The 17547-nt window shown below is 35.2% G+C and overlaps 1 pseudogene; it reads left to right on the forward strand.

Moving 5' to 3' along the window:
* Positions 1-4131: 4131 nt before the first annotated feature.
* Positions 4132-6444, forward strand: LOC134242484 (uncharacterized; annotated as a pseudogene).
* The last annotated feature ends 11103 nt before the right edge of the window (positions 6445-17547 follow it).

The following is a 17547-nucleotide window of genomic DNA, read 5'->3' on the forward strand; positions in this document are numbered from 1 at the left end:
CTGAAAAAATGGAACAATATACCCAGCAGAAACAATATTACAATCTGTGTCACTAACCTTAAGAACATTTTTCCAAAATTCTACATGATTACTTAAACGACCTTTGACGTTGTCACTTTGTGAAAAATCGTTTTTAAATTCAGATTTACATGGCAAAAGTTCTGAATTAAGACTCACCAAATCATTTTGTTCATCCTGATGATTAACTCTTAGTTTTCTTCTCTGATTCTGCGTTTGTGATGGTTGCAGTGGGCATTGAAACCCTGCCCATTCCCTGTATCTTGAGTGGACACTGGGTCGAGACGTGGCCTTCGCCGAAACAGTAGAAACACACTGTAGATCTTGGGTATGAAAACCTGCTTTGGTTGGGTTGAGGGCCTGACCAAGTCCTCCCATAGATTCCTGGGGCTGAGGCCGGTTGAGTAAGGGCAAATCCTTGGTTGAGATATGGTTTGATAACTTCTGAATTGTCGACACGAAAAAGGTCGCTCCGCATGACTGCTTTAGAACCCGAGTCGCTGTTTCTGTCATAAGGCTTTTTGTCCTTAGTCTCCTTCCTACGCTTAATGGCACGGGATTCATTCCGCTTTGCGTAATTTTGCCAGTTCATCAGGACCATTAACGAAATCATCACCCAGATATTCTTCCAGAGTATCCCACCCATATTTGTCTGCTATTTTGATATGCGTGTTTCTCTCAGATAACTTATCTTTAGCCTGACTCACAATTTCACGAGCCTCTTCAATTCTACCGTACTTGAAATAATCTTCTGCCAGCTGTAATTCGTCTATTCTTTCGGAGTTAAAGTCAAACTGGTTTTTGCAACCGGAATATTTAAAATGAACGGAGCTTTTACTGTCCGGTTTCCTAAGCACCAATTCACGCCTTATATCGGATACTTGTTCCTCTAACTCCTGTCTAAAATTAGCCCTTTCGTCCCTTAAAACCGTCTTCAATCTTGAAGAAAAGAGAGTTAAAGCCTCGTCTATTGTAATGTTTTTATCCGCAGAGTTCTCCCTGGATGGTTCTCTATCACGTGCAATTTCTTCTCGTTCGACATCAGTATTCATGGTATTGTTTGCTATTTATAGCTGAGTACAAACTCGAATGACCAAAACGGCCTGAGACGGGATTTAAATACCTTGTCCAAATCACGCAAAAATAAATGCGCAAAACTTTACGCTTAACATAAGCAATATTATGAAAACGAAAAGAAATTTAATTTTTTCCTGCACCGAGTATTTGATAACAACCGAGTTGCCATAAACGCGTTGAGCAGTGTGATAAATTCAAATGAGACAATTTGAAAAGAAGATGATCTTGTGAAACACTGATTCAGATGATGAAAGCTCTATATAGACCAAGATATAAGTCTTCAAATATATTTCAAACTCTAAGATCAAGAACTAGGATTAAAACAGAATAAAATTATTGCCTCTTTGACCCCCCTCCCTTTTACCAGTAAAAAGTTATGGCGATCAGGGTTTTCAGTTTTTCATTACTTAGTAGATCATACTCCAAGTCCTTAATTCAAACAACTTAATTAATTTAAAATTATTGGTACCAAAGGAAAGTTCTCAAAAGGAATACATATGATTCATGTGCAAGCACAGACACCTGGCGTTACTTTTTTTTCTTTTAATAAAAAATAGGATATGTACCCCCTACCTAATAAATAATGTGTGAAAGCATCAATTAAATGTTCTATCTAGAGCAATTTATGTTATGTAATAGCATAAAGTTATAGATAAGATGTAGCTGCAGATCTGTTTTATATATTTGTCTTTGGCCATAACGCTACAGATCCTGTAATGCAAAAAAGGTGCATGCAATTTACGGCGCAATATGTTTTGCGCGTTTTTGGGGGAAATCACCCACTTTCAAGCATTGGTCAATCAACCACCTTTTACTCCCTAATTCTAGACACATTCTGTAGCCAATATGTATATTTTATACACCTCCCAACCCTTTATACTCGTCTCTACAAGTTATAAACTCGCTTGACAAAAATTATTTGTTATATTGCAGAAAATTCACTTCTTACGACTTTATTGCCTGAAGAGACAACTATAAATGGTTGAAAGGTGGATAAACCAGAAGTCTCTGTTGAGACTGTAGCTCTACTGGTTTGTACTTATCAAAGACTATTGAACTATTTTATGTACAGTATCTTTGTGTAGTCTACTTGTGTGCCAACTTATTTTGAAATCAGACCAAAACTGTAGAAGGAGTAGTGTATCAAAGGAATTTCACAAAAAAATCTATTTTTAGTAACCATAGCAATACCGTTCATCGAAATCAAAAACCGATGCACTATTCTATGTATCAGCTTAGTGTTGTCTACTTGTGTACCAAGTAATACTGAAATCAGACAAAAACTGTAGAAGGAGGTGCGTTTTTAAGGAATTTTAAAAAAAAATCTATTTTTAGTAACCATGGCAACACCGTTCATCGAAATCAAAAGTCGATGCACAATTCTATGTATCTTAGTGTAGTCTACTTGTGTGCCAAGTTATATTAAAATCAGAAAAAAAAACTGCAGAAGGAGTAGCGTTTTTAAGGAATTTCACAGAAAATTCTATTTTTAGTAACCATGGCAAAACCATTCATCGAAATCAAAAACCTATGCACTATTCTATGTATCTTAGTGTAGTCTACTTGTGTGCGAAGTAATATTGATATCAGACCAAAACTGTAAAAGGAGTAGCGTTTTTAAGGAATTTCACAGAAAATTCTATTTTTAGTAACCATGGCAACACCGTTCATCGAAATCAAAAACCGATGCACTATACTATGTATCTTAGTGTAGTCTACTTGTGTGCCAAGTTATATTGAAATCAGATTAAAACTGTAGAAGGAGAAGCGTTTTAAAGGAATTTCACAGAACTTAACTTAAATTTAAAAGCGGGGGAGGGGGGGGGGGGCTCAAGTCCAGAAATTCTTTGAGAAGAAAAACAAAATTGAAAGTTCCCCAAACTCGAAAATCCTATTTCGTGGGAGGGGGGGGGGGGCTCAAGTCCAGAAATTCTTTGACAAGCAAAATAAAAAAATGAAAAAGAAAGGGAAAATTCACCAAACTCGGGTAGTAGGGAGGTAGTAGCCAACTTTTTCTTCAAAGGCTTTGTTCTTCATTAAAAAGTGGGGGGGGGGGGGGGGGGGGGGGCAGACATACTCTTGCCCCCACAGATCTGAAAGTGGAGGGGGGGGGGGTAGTGCCCCCGCTGCCCCCTGTGACTACGCCTATGCCTATGAAAATCAAAGTACTGAAAAGCGGTTAGCATACTTTCATCGAATATGTACAGTGTACAATCACAAAAAATGCATTGAATGATGATATTAAGTAGGCATGCATATCTTTTTCCAGTGTCATCAGCTAAGAAGCAGACACAATGAGTTTTGTAGTACTCAACTAAATAGTATAACCAATAACATCCCAGACTGATGTCACGAATGTTTGTTTCACAATATCAACCTGCGATATTCAGCTTGAAAAACAGAAAGCTCACGATCAATTTAAAAAATTTCTCCCTAATTGTCTCCATTGGTGGCGTCCAAAAGTGCTCAGAACGAAAAAAAAAATGTTGATGTTGCCAATTTTATTGGCTTTCATGCTCTATTGATTCTAAAATTAGGTAACTATAAAGGTTCTTTAGCAAACAACTCAAAAATAAAATAAAATGATAATTCAAATTTTTAGATTAATTGATTTGAAGTACTTTACATAGATCTTTTAGCTGGCTAGTCTGAGAAAAACAGATGGACGAGCAGAGAATTAATTACCGTAATTTCAGAGAGCTTCAGTATCGTAGGCTCACTGCGGGTCAGCAGGTGGGTTCATTCTATCTATTCCCACTTGTTGAAAATGAACCCGTCGTAAAAACGTAGAAAAACCTGATCTGAATTTAAATACCAGGACAGGTACACGTGTATAGTTAATTTTATAATAAACGTCTACAAAATTAAGGGAGAAAATATTTCAAAGACTTTTCGTATGGACAAAAATATGATGGATATATACACAGCTGGAGATAAAAGATAGAGAGGATGACTCTAAAGTTCATTTTCATGGGTTTAATGTCCATATACGGTAACTATTGTTAATAACACCCCTTAATTTTAATCTAATCGTACTCTCTACATAGGTTGATATTTAGATAGCTGAGGTATTTAAATCACGTGACCTGGTAACAGGTAAATATTTAGAACAAAGACAAGGAAGTAAATTGTGATGTACGGGATTATCAGGGAGGCCATATTTGATTTAGAGGTGAGGCTATATTATATCAAGAAATTTAACTTGCTGCAAAAACATTTCCAGATATCATTATTGATCTCAAGTCTAGTACAATAGTACGTATAATACAGATAAATTGCATGAGAGGGCCACTTTAGATATATTAGATAAATTATATTTATTAACTACATGAACTGTTTTGATTGTTATCTAAAATTTCTTCCTGATTTTTTTTTTAATCAAAAAGAAGAAAAGTTTACATGCCAACATGCCAATACGCTACAAATAGATCCTTCCTGTTATTTCTAAACCTACACTGTCTAACAATTTCTCTAACAAAACAACTCTTCTATATTGTATTTATTCAAAATTGTTTAATATTTCTGTAGTCAGTGACCCATGCCCCCAGTGATGGACCCCCTGGACAGAGCTCAAGTACTCCTCCTCTGTGACCTGTGTCAAACAGCTGCATTACAGAGTCATTGTGAACTTTGTCAGATTAACCTGTGTAAGGCCTGCGTAGGGGAGCATCTGTCTGATTCATCTAAAAGACACAAAGTTGTTCCATACAAACACAGAACAACAACTCCTAACCTTAACTACCCAAAATGTCCAAACCACACCGAGAAACATTGTGAACTTTACTGAAGAAATGTGACATCCCTGTCTGTTCTACCTGCATCTCCTCGGGTGAACATCATGGTCATGAATTCAAAGATATCTTGCAGAAACCAAGCTTTATGAAAGAAATTTTTAAGACGGATCTGAAAGAACTAGAAGAAAGAATATTACCTACTTATGAAGAAATTTCATCAGATCTAGACTCTGAAAAAGTAAAGTTGGAAAAGCATTATCAGAAACTGACATCAGCTGTCACCAAACAAGGAGAAGACTGGCACAGAAAAATTAACATTGTTGTCAACAAACAGAAATCTGAAATTGATGATATGAAAACTAAACACCTGACTGCTCTAAATAAACAGGAAAAAGAAATCAAACAGATTACTTCTGAAGTAAAACAGAGCATAGTTGATCTGAAGAAATTACTGGACTCCAATGATGTCTCCCTAACCGCTGGGTACAAACCTAGAAATGCTGAATTCAGAAGTTTACCTCCTAAAGTAAATGTTCTATTACCAAGTTATTCTCCTCATCAGATCAACACAGAACAGCTCCATCAAATGTTTGGTTCTCTGTCAGCATTATCCATTACAACAGAAGAACATGGCTACACAATGAAGGCACCAGAAGCTGTATCCTGTCCTCCAATCAAACCACTGCTAGATGAACCTGAGCTCATCACCACCATAGACACTGTGTATGGCTTACTAACCAGTGTTACCTGTCTCAGTGATGAAGAAATTTGGACATGTGGAGAAGACAAAATCATGAAACTATACAACCTCCAGGGCAAACTACTGAAGTCAATCCAAACCAAGTCTGGAAACTGGCCACATGACATAGCAGTGACAAGGAGTGGAGACCTAGTTTATACTGACCGTGGTACAAGAACTGTAAACATAGTGAAGAATAAACAGATACAGGAAGTGATCAGACTACAGGGGTGGGCACCTCACAATGTCTGTAGTACCTCTTCTGGTAACCTCCTGGTTACCATGGACAGTGACGATGATAAACAATCAAAAGTTGTCCGTTACTCTGGCTCCACAGAGAAACAAACCATTCAGTTTGATAGTGAAGGTAAACCTCTGTATTCATATGGTAGCATTAAATACATCAATGAGAATAAGAACCTGGATATCTGTGTCGCTGACTGTGGAGCCAGAGAAATAGTGGTGGTTAATCAGGCAGGAAAACTCCGATTTAGATACTCTGGTCATCCCTCTACTACCAAGGTAACATTTGATCCAGTCGGCATCACAACAGACAGCCAGAGTCAGATCCTGATATCAGACTATAACAACCACTGTATCCACATCCTAGATCAGGATGGACAGTTCCTCCGTTACATTGATAACTGTGATCTACAGAATCCATGGGGTTTATGTGTAGACACCAGAGACAACCTCTTTGTGACCGAGTTTGGCAGTGGTAAAGTGAAGAAAATCAAATACATGTAAACCATTGTATTTTAAATAATGACTTAAATTATTTGTGAGAGAGACTTTTTCCAAAATCACAAGAATATATAGTTTGATTCAGGTTCACTTTCTCGTGTTCATATATTTGTGTAAAATAATTTAAACTAGTGCTAATTGTAACGGGGACCGTTACAGATGTTCCCCAAACGCTCCCCAACTCCTTTTTGGTGCCATATTCCCTGTAAGCTTCATTAAATAAGACAAACTCTGTGCATTTTTAACTTTAACAACGTTTTATCAGAAGAATACCAATTATACTCAAATTTTAGCATTGCACCCGTGCGCATATGAATGTATGTGCGTTATGATCACATCATCTTGTCTACACTATCTACAAATTTTAATATACAATATATTAAAGCATTCAGTCAAAAAGTAAGAAAAATCACTCTTTCAAGTGTATTTTTCATTTCACTCGTTCCAAATGCACGCACGTGCGTGCACGTGCATGATGACCATACCTTCTTGTAGCAGTCCCTAATATCTATCTATATTCTAAATCCCATCCTCTTTGGTTGAAAAACAAGGGAGTTATAGCCATTTCAAGTTTAAGCCAATCAGATTGCAGCACACGTGCATGCGTGTGATTTCATGATTTTTTTCTTTATCATATTGTAGGATATCCTAATGCATGACTATGTTTTAAATTTCAAAGCATTTCGTCAAAAAACAAAGGAGATATCGCCATTTAATGTTTCAGCCAATCAGATTGCAGCAAGCGGGCATGCACATGCTTTCATGAAAATTCTTATATATCATGCTGTAGATCTTCATAATATGAGTCTGTGTTCAAAATTTCAAAGGATTATGACAAGAAACAAGAAAGATATTGAGAATTTAATTTCAGCCAATCAGAGCGAAGCACACGTGCATGCGCGTGAGATCTTACTTTTTTGACCATGTCATTTTGTCTATGCTTCTAATATATACTTATAATATGAGTTTCAAAGCATTTCAACAATAATTTAAATAGTTACGTCTGTATCAATTATATTGGACATTTCTCGCGTTGCACGTGCGAGCTCTTGCAAGCACATGTGCATGCACATGCTTTCATGATAAATCTTATATTACAGGCTGTAGATCTCCCTAATGTATGACTATGTTCAAAATTTCAAATGATTTTATCAAAAGACAAAAAAGATATTGAGACTTTAGTTTCAGCCAATCAGAGCGAAGCGCACGTGCATGAGCGTGCGATCTTGCTATTTTGACCGTGTCATCTTGTGCATACTACTAATATATCCTTACATTATAAGTTTCAAAACATTTCGTCACAAAATAGAAAAGTTACGGTTATATCCATTATATATTGGTCATTTTAAGTTTTGCACGTGCGCGCTCTTGCAAGCACGTGCGCGCAAAATGACCTTGATTCCGCAAATCTACATAACATGCCTACTTACCCTAAAAAGGTTTCACCTAAGTCAGATGTGTAGTTTACAAGATCACTCGCGGACAAAATTTTCCCAGGAAGAAAAATAATAATAACTAGATGAGATCTCGTTGTGAACAACGAGTGGGTCTTCCGTTCGATTCTTGATGAGATGAGAAAAGATTTTGATTGAGATTTTTTTACAATGATAATTTTCTTAAGAAAAACGATTGTGCTACCGTGATGGTATTTTTAAATATTGAACGTTAAACTGTCATAAATTCAAATTCTGGCCCCTCTTGGCCCTTTATGTAAGGGACCAGTCTTTTTTTCTTCAAATGATCTGAAAGATCTCATGCTTTTTAACACTTTTTGTTCAACAAGTGTTCAGAGATTCTTTTTCATTTTCGAGTTATTAGCAAAAGAAATATTTAGGGGCCAACCCTTCAACTCCCTAATGGGGACGTTTAGCGAAAAATGAAAGGTTTCATATTGTTTAGAAAATGATTTTGAACATCTTTTGTTCAATATTACTTCTCAAAATATTTCTCACTTTCGAGATATGAAGTGTCAAAGATTTAGCATTCTGGCCCCTTGTGGCCCCTAATCATGTACCATACGACATGAAAATCATAATATATAGTTGTAGATGGCTGAGATCAACATATTTGCTTCAGTAATGTATTACAAAATATTAAGAGAGAAAGAGTTATCGATTGAAGACTCTTGGCCCCTCTTGGCCCCTAATTTGAGTGCCCAGCACCTTTTTTTTGATTTAATCTTAAAGCTCTTAGGATTTTGAGCACTTTTTGTTCAACAACTATTCAGAGATTCTTTTTCGTTTTCGAGTTATTCATAAAAGAATTATTTAGGGGCCAACCCTTCAACTCCCTAATGGGGTCGTTTAGCGAAAAATGAAAGGTTTCATATTGTTCAAAACATGATTTTGAACATCTTTTGTTCAATGTTGCTTCTCAAAATATTTCTTATTCTCGAGATATAAAGCGTCAAAGATTTAGCATTCTGGCCCTTTGTGGCCCCTAATTATGTACCATATGACATGAAAATCATAATATATAGCTGTAGATGGCTGAGATAAACATTTTTGCTTAAGTAATGTATTACAAAATATTAACAGCTAAAGAGTTATCGATTGAAGACTTTTGGCCCCTTTCTGCCCCTAATTTGAGTGCCCAGCCCCTTTTTCTTGATTTCATCTTGAAGCTTTTAGGATTTTGAACACTTTTTGTTCAACGACTATTCAGAGATTCTTTTTCGTTTTCGAGTTATTTGCAAAAGAAATATTTAGGGGCCAACCCTTCAACTCCCTAATGGGGACGTTTAGCGAAAAATGAAAGGTTGCATATTGTTCAGAACATGATTTTGAACATCTTTTGTTCAATATTACTTGTCAAAATATTTCTCACTTTCGAGATCTAAAGCATCAACGATTTGGCATTCTGGCCCTTTGTAGCCCCTAATTATGTAATATACGACATAAAAATCATGATATACAGTTTTAGATTGTTGAGATAAACATTTTTGCTTCAGTAATGTATTACAAAATATTGACTGTTAAAGAGTTATCGAAAAAAGACTTTTAGCCCTTTTTGGCCCCTAATTTGAGTGTCCAGCCCCTTTTTCTTGATATCATCTTAAAGCTCTTAGGATTTTGAGCACTTTTTACTCAACAACTATTCAGAGATTCTTTTTCGTTTTCGAGTTATTCGCAAAAGAAATATTTAGGGGCCAACCCTTCAACTCCCTAATGGGGACGATTAGCGAAAAATGAAAGGTTGCATATTGTTCACAACATTATTTTGAACATCTTTTGTTCAATATTACTTATCAAAATATTTCTCACTCTCGAGATATAAAGCGTCAAAGATTTGGCATTCTGGCCCCTTGTGGCCCCTAATTATGTACCATACGTCATAAAAATTATAATATATAGCTGTAGATTGTTGAGATAAACATTTTTGCTTCAGTATTATATTACAAAATATTAACTGATAAAGAGTTATCGATTAAAGACTTTTGGCCCCTTTCTGCCCCTAATGTGATGAGTCAGCATTTTTTTCTTGATATCATTTGAAAGATCTCGTTGTTCTGCACAAATGATGTTCAGTATGTTCTTACAAAATATTTATACTTTAAAAGATATGATGCAAAATGTCTCCAAAAATCACTCGTGATTCGTGTCCTAAATTTTGACCCCTACCGAGCTTCCATACTAGGTACTTCCGGAAACTATCCAAACTCCCAGTAACATGGGGACATGTCCTCTATAATCACTGAAAATTTCAGCGCTCTAGCTCAAGCCGTTTTCGAGAAAATGAACGGACAAGGAGGTCCTCTGAATTTTGATAAAAGGGCGATAACTCTAGACCGGAAGTGATTTTCACAAAATCCTTCAGCCGGTATAAACTTCAGATTATCCTGCAACATCCCTGAAAATTTGAAGCAAATCCATCCAACCATCTCTGAGAAATCTTCTGCACAAAATTTGTGCAGAAAAAAAGAATAATAATAATAACTAGATACGATCTCGTTGCGAGCAACGAGTGGGTCTTCCGTCCGATTCTTGATGAGATGAGATAAGAATTTGATTGAGATTTTCATTCTAAAATAACGATTTTCCATAATCTTTAAAGAGACATTGAACATTAAAAACTTTAAAAATTCGACTTTTGGCCCTACACTTCCCCTAATATTAGAGATCAGCCCTTTTTCTTAATATAATCTTAAAGCTCTCAGGATTTTGATCACATTTAGTTCAACAACTATTCAGAGATTCTTTTTTGTTTTTAAGTTATTTGCCAACCCTTCAACTCCTAAATAGGGACGTTTAGCGAAAAATGAATGGTTGCATATTGTTCAATATTGTTCAGAACGTGATTTTGAACATCCTTTGTACAATATTACTTATCAAAATATTTCTCACTTTCGAGATATAAAGCGTCAAAGATTCAGCATTTTGGCCCCTTATGGCCCCTTAATATGTAACATACGACATTTAGATTATAATATATAGCTGTAGATTGTTGAGATTCACATTTTTGCTTCAGTAATATATTACAAAATATTGACTGCTAAAAAGTTACCGATTGAAGACTTTTAGCCCCTCTTGACCCCTAATTTAAGTGCCTAACCCCTTTTTCTTGATTTCTTCTTAAAGCTCTTACATGTAGGATTTTGAACACCTTTTGTTCAACAACTATTCAGAGATTATTTTTCATTTTCGAGTTATTTGCAAAAGAAATATTTAGGGGCCAACCCTTCAACTCCTTTACCGGGACATTTAGCGAAAAATGAATGGTTGCATATTGTTCAGAACATGATTTTGAACAACTTTTGTTCAATATTACTTATCAAAATATTTCTCACTTTCGAGATATAAAGCGTCAAAGATTTAACATTCTGGCCCCTTGTGACCCCTAATTATGTATCATACGGCATCAAAATCATAATATATAGATGTAGGCTGTTTAGAACAACATTTTTGCTTCAGTAATGTATTACAAAATACTGACTGCTAAAGAGTTATCGAATGAAGACTGTTGGCCCCTCTTGGCCCCTAATTTGATCGCCCAGCCCCTTTTTCTTGATTTCATCTTAAAGGTTGTTTGGTTTTGAACATTTTTTGTTCAATAACTATTCAGAGATTCTTTTTCATTTTCGAAGTATTTGCAAAAGAAATATTTAGGGGCCAACCCTTCAACTCCCTAATGGGGACGTTTAGCGAAAAATGAGAGGTTGCATATTGTTTAGAACATTATTTTGAACATCTTTTGTTCAATATTACTTATCAAAATATTTCTCACTTTCGAGATATAAAGCGTCAAAGATTTAACATTCTGGCCCCTTGTGACCCCTAATTATGTACCATACGACATAAAAATCATAATATATAGTTGTAAATGGTTGAGATAAACATCTTTGCTACAGTAATGTATTACTAAATATTGACTGCTAATGAGTTATCGATTGAAGATTTTTGGCCCCTTTCGGCCCCTAATTTGAATGTCTAGCCCCTTTTTCTTGATCTCATCTTAAAGCTCTTAGGATTTTGAACACTTTTTGTTCAACATGTATTCAGAGATTCTTTTTCGTTTTTGAATTATTTGCAAAAGAAATATTTAGGGGCCGACACTTCAACTCCTTAATGGGGACATTAAGCGAAAAATGAAAGGTTGCATATTGTTCAGAACATGATTTTGAACATCTTTTGTTCAATATTTCTTATCACAATATTTCTCATTTTCGAGATATAAAGCGTCAAAGATTGAGCATTCTGGCCCCTTGTGGCCCCTAATTATGTATCATACGGCATCAAAATCATAATATATAGATGTAGACTGTTTAGAACAATATTTTTGCTTCAGTAATGTATTACAAAATACTGACTGCTAAAGAGTTATCGATTGAAGACTGTTGGCCCCTCTTGGCCCCTAATTTGATCGCCCAGCCCCTTTTTCTTGATTTCATCTTAAAGCTTGTTGGACTTTGAACACTTTTTGTTCAATAACTATTCAGAGATTCTTTTTCATTTTCGAATTATTTGCAAAAGAAATATTTAGGGGCCAACCCTTCAACTCCCTAATGGGGACGTTTAGCGAAAAATGAAAGGTTGCATATTGTTCAGAACATTATTTTGAACATCTTTTGTTCAATATTACTTATCAAAATATTTCTCACTTTCGAGATATAAAGCGTCAAAGATTTAATATTCTAGCCCCTTGTGACCCCTAATTATGTACCATACGACATAAAAACCATAATATATAGTTGCAAATGGTTGAGATAAACATCTTTGCTTCAGTAATGTATTACTAAATATTGACTGCTAATGAGTTATCGATTGAAGATTTTTGGCCCCTTTCGGCCCCTAATTTGAATGTCTAGCCCCTTTTTCTTGATCTCATCTTAAAGCTCTTAGGATTTTGAACACGTTTTGTTCAACAGCTATTCAGAGATTATTTTTCGTTTTTGAATTATTTGCAAAAGAAATATTTAGGGGCCAACCCTTCAACTCCTTAATGGGGACATTAAGCGAAAAATGAAAGGTTGCATATTGTTCAGAACATGATTTTGAACATCTTTTGTTCAATATTACTTATCAAAATATTTCTCATTTTCGAGATATAAAGCGTCAAAGATTGAGCATTCTGGCCCCTTGTGGCCCCTAATTATGTATCATACGGAATCAAGATCATAATATGTAGTTGTAGACTGTTTAGAACAACATTTTTGCTTCAGTAATATATTACAAAATACTGACTGCTAAAGAGTTATCGAATGAAAAGATTTGGCCCCTTTTGGTCCTTAATTTGATGAGTCAGCACTTTTTTCTTGATATCATATTAAAGATCTTGTCATTTTGCACAAATGATGTTCAGTATGTTTTAACAAAATATTTATACTTTAAAAGATACGATGCAAAATGTCTCCCAAAATCAGTCATGATTCGTGTCCTAATTTTTGACCCCTACCGAGCTTCCATACTAGACACTTCCGGAAAATATCCTGACCCAGGTGCATTATGGCAACATGTCCTCTATCATCCCTGAAAATTTCAGCGTTCTAGCTTGAACCGTTTTTGAGTTCCATCACGGACAAGGAGGTCGTCTAAATTTCGATCAAAGGGCGATAACTTCCGACCGGAAGTGAATTTCTCAAAATCAAGTTGCGGGTACAAACTTCAGATAGGAACACATAATCTCTGAAAATTTGAACTAAATCCATCAAGCCATCTCTGAGAAATCATCTGCACAAAATCGGTAAGGAGAAAATAGAAAAAAATAATAATAAAAGTGAAAAAGAAACCGAAGAATAATAGAAGGGTCTTCCGCTGAAGACGGAAGACCCTAATAATAATAAGAAAAGTGAAAAAGAAACATAAGAATAATAGAAGGGTCTTCCGCTGAAGACGGAAGACCCTAATAATAAGAATAATAATAATAAGAAACAGAGTAAAAACAATATGTTCCCCAACTTCGTTTGGGGAACATAATAATAATATTATCATATAAGGTATAAAATATAAATTATGATACATAAACAATTTTGAAACGACTGCTCAATAAAGACCCAGCATTAGAAGAAACTTTCAGTATCTCATGAAAATACTATTTCCTGTAGTTTCACTAATTTTCGTTGCCAGCATGGATTTTGTAAAAACGATGTTTTCAAGGATACACCGTTTTGAGGACTAAATCATTGCCTATACAAGAAGGATATGGAAATAACGAACAGTATTCAATTTCACTTCCATTAAATGAGTATACAAAATAAGAGCAGAGCAAACACGGACCTCCGAAACATCAGAGGTGGGATCAGGTGCCATGGAGGAGTGAGCATCCCCTGCAGACCGGTCACACCCGCCGTGTGCTCGTTGTCATAATCAGGAAATAACGGAAAATATCCGTGGTCAATTCAGTGTATAAATAATGGAACTAAACAAAAAATGAAAAAACGTCAGTCAGCATTTCATTCAATGATAAATTGTATTTGATGACAAGGTCAGTGTATCGACCATAGAATTTACGAAATGATGACATTAAACGAGACTGTTGATATATACAAATAAATATTGTATTTCTCAATTCAAAGAACATTGAATTTCGTGGATCTGCTCAACAACAATTCCTAAACCAGAAGTCTCTGTTGAGACTGAAGCTCTACTGGTTTGTACTTATAGCAAAGGAAGAGAAAAGTACTTAAGCAGTTAGAAATTGAAACTTTTCAAAAGCAATAAATAGAATAATGAATAAATGATCCTTGATTAAGTCTCTTTATGTCCTTCGTGCAGTCTACTTGCATGCCACATTATATTATAACCAGACTAAAACTGTTATTTGGAGTAGCATTTTGAGAGTATTTAACAGAAATTTCTATTTTTAGTAACCACGGCAACACCGTTCATCGAAATCAAAAACCAATACCAAGAAACCAAGAATTATGTATGAAGAAGGACATGGAAATAACGAACAGTATTCAATCTCAACATCCATTAAACAAATATACAAAATAAGAGCAGAGCAAACACGGACCTCTGAAACATCAGAGGTGGGATCAGGTGCCATGGAGGAGTGAGCATCCCCTGCCGACCGGTCACACCCGCCGTGTGCTCGTTGTCATAATCAGGATATAACGGAAAAAATCCGTGGTCAATTCAGTGTATAAATAATGGACTAACAATTGGTATGAAAAACGTCAGTCAGCATTTCATTCAATGATAAATTGTATTTGCTGACAAGGTCATTGTATCGACCATAGAATTTACGAAATGATGACTTTAAACGAGACTGTTGATATTCTTGTTTCATCAACTTGATTGTCAATAATATACTTGGTTTAAGAAATTGTTCATACGTAGAGCATGCTCTAGCATATCGAATCAACTGAGATATAAATATTCCGTATGCAGGTATCTTAGTGTAGTCTACTTGTGTGCCAAGTTATATTGAAATCAGACCAAAACTGTAGAAGGAGTAGCATTTTGAAAGAATTTCAGAGAAATTTCTATTTTTAAAAACCATGGCAACACCGTTCATCGAAATCAAAAACTGATATACAGAATTCTGTATCTTAGTGTAGTCTACTTGTGTGCCAAGTTATATTGAAATCAGACCAAAACTGTAGGAGGAGTAGCATTTTGAAAGAATTTCACAGAAATTTCTATTTTAGTAACCACGGCAACACCGTTCATCGAAATCAAAAACCGATAAACAGAATTATGTATCTTAGTGTAGTCTACTTGTGTGCCAAGTTATATTGAAATCAGACCAAAACTGTAGGAGGAGAAGCATTTTGAAAGAATTTCACAGAAATTTCTATTTTTAGCAACCACGGCAACCATTCATTGAAATCGAAAACCGATACACAGAATTATGTATCTTAGTGTAGTCTTATTGTGTGCCAAGTTATATTGAAATTAAAAAAAAAGTGTAGGAGGAGTAGCATTTTGAAAAATTGTTTACAGACAGACAGACAGACAGACAGACAGACGAACGGACGACGGACGCATTACCATTGCATAAGCTCTTCTGGTCTCTGACCAGTAGAGCTAAAAATTGGTGCTCAACAAATATTGATAAAACCACAGTAACTATTTGTGAGCATGAAGAAAGAAAAAAATATTATTATGTATATTTCTATCAATTTGACCCTCTAGCTATTATGCAGTGCACACTGTGGAGTTCTGATTATACTGGACTAGAATAATATATGCCCTTTGATCTAAAATAAATCTATTAAATCCTTTTAATCTAGTTATATGTTACTTAAAATAAATTAATTAAACACTATATTAGAATTTTTTCTTGGACATATTGGACACAAAATAACACAGGGTTTGACTGTGTATGTAATCCCAAAACAACAAGCATTCTGAGAGTATTGCATAAGCAAAACATGTCCCCTACCAGGTTCCCCTTTTTCTTCAGGATGTCATTTTTTTAATGTGCAAAAGTCATGTCCAAGTTTAAACTGAAAGATTTTCAAGTTGTAAATGCCTTAAATCTAATAAAATAATACACATTAAGACGACAATTCAACTCATTTATCCATCGTCTTTTCCTCGCTTCGTATTTTTGTTGACAATCGGAAGTTAGCGCAGTTCGAACCCGATCTTAATTAAGCGATTATGAAAAATATTTAAAATGCCATAATTCTGTCAGAAATCAATGAAGCGAAACGAAATTCAAACTTGATCTGTAAGTCATTAAGATACACTCACTTACCAAAATTCAGCTAAATATCTACAAGCGTTTAGAAAAAAAAAGTGCGGAAAACCAAGTGGGAATGAAAAATATTCAAAATGCCATAATTCTGTCAAAAATCAATGAAGCAAAACGAAATTCAAACTTGATCTGTAACTCACTAAGATACACTCACATACCAAAATTCAGCTCAATATCTGCAAGCGTTTAGAAAAAAGTGTGGAAAACCAAGTGGGACAGACTGACGGTAACGGACAGACGGACGCAGAGGAAACCTATAGTCCCCTCCGGTTTCACCGGTAGGGGACTAATTACAAGATATCTGATTCAGAAACTTTTCATTGTAGATGTTTTCATTTTATTTTTAATTCACATATACATCTTTAATTACATGAACAAAATTAATTTCAACAGATATTAAAAGGTCAAGTTCCATGCAATATCAGCTCAATAAATTTATAATTATAGTCAGTAGAACTTAGCGTTAAAAAGTCATATCAAATTTTATAGACAGTAATCATTTCACTATAGCGAGCCACCTGTGCCTGTTTTTGCTCCCCGTGTTGAGCCTCAATAGTTTTCTTACTCTCCTTATGAGGGCCTCCACAAAGCTGTAGTGGGTCTTGGACTTACAGAATTCCTAAACAAAGAATGGTTTATATACATGTAAATCCAAAGACATTTTTCATAATAAAGTGATGAATTAAGCATAGCTCAATAACAGTACATTGTATTTCTCAATTTAAAAGTAACTAGAAGTCTCTGTCGAGACTGTAGCTCTACTGGTTTGTACTTATAACAAAGGATGAGAAAATAAGCCGTTGCCATCAGACCAAAACTGTAGAAGGACTAGCGTTTTTAAGAAATTTCAAAGAAAATTCTATTTTTAGTAACCATGGCAACATCGTTCATCGAAATTCAAATCCAATGCACTATTTTATGAATCTTAGTGTAGTCTACTTGTGTGCCAGGTAATATTGAAATCAAATCAAAACTGTGGGAGGAGTAGCATTTTAAAGAAATTTCAAAGGAAATTCTATTTTTAGTAACCATGGCAACACCGTTCATCGAAATCAAAAACCGATGCACTATTTTATGTATCTTAGTGTAGTC

The sequence above is a fragment of the Saccostrea cucullata genome, unplaced genomic scaffold, assembly GCF_032062105.1.
Source record: "Saccostrea cucullata isolate Sc308-1 unplaced genomic scaffold, CSIRO_AGI_Scuc_v1 ctg2741, whole genome shotgun sequence".
Taxonomy (NCBI): Eukaryota; Metazoa; Mollusca; class Bivalvia; order Ostreida; family Ostreidae; genus Saccostrea; species Saccostrea cuccullata.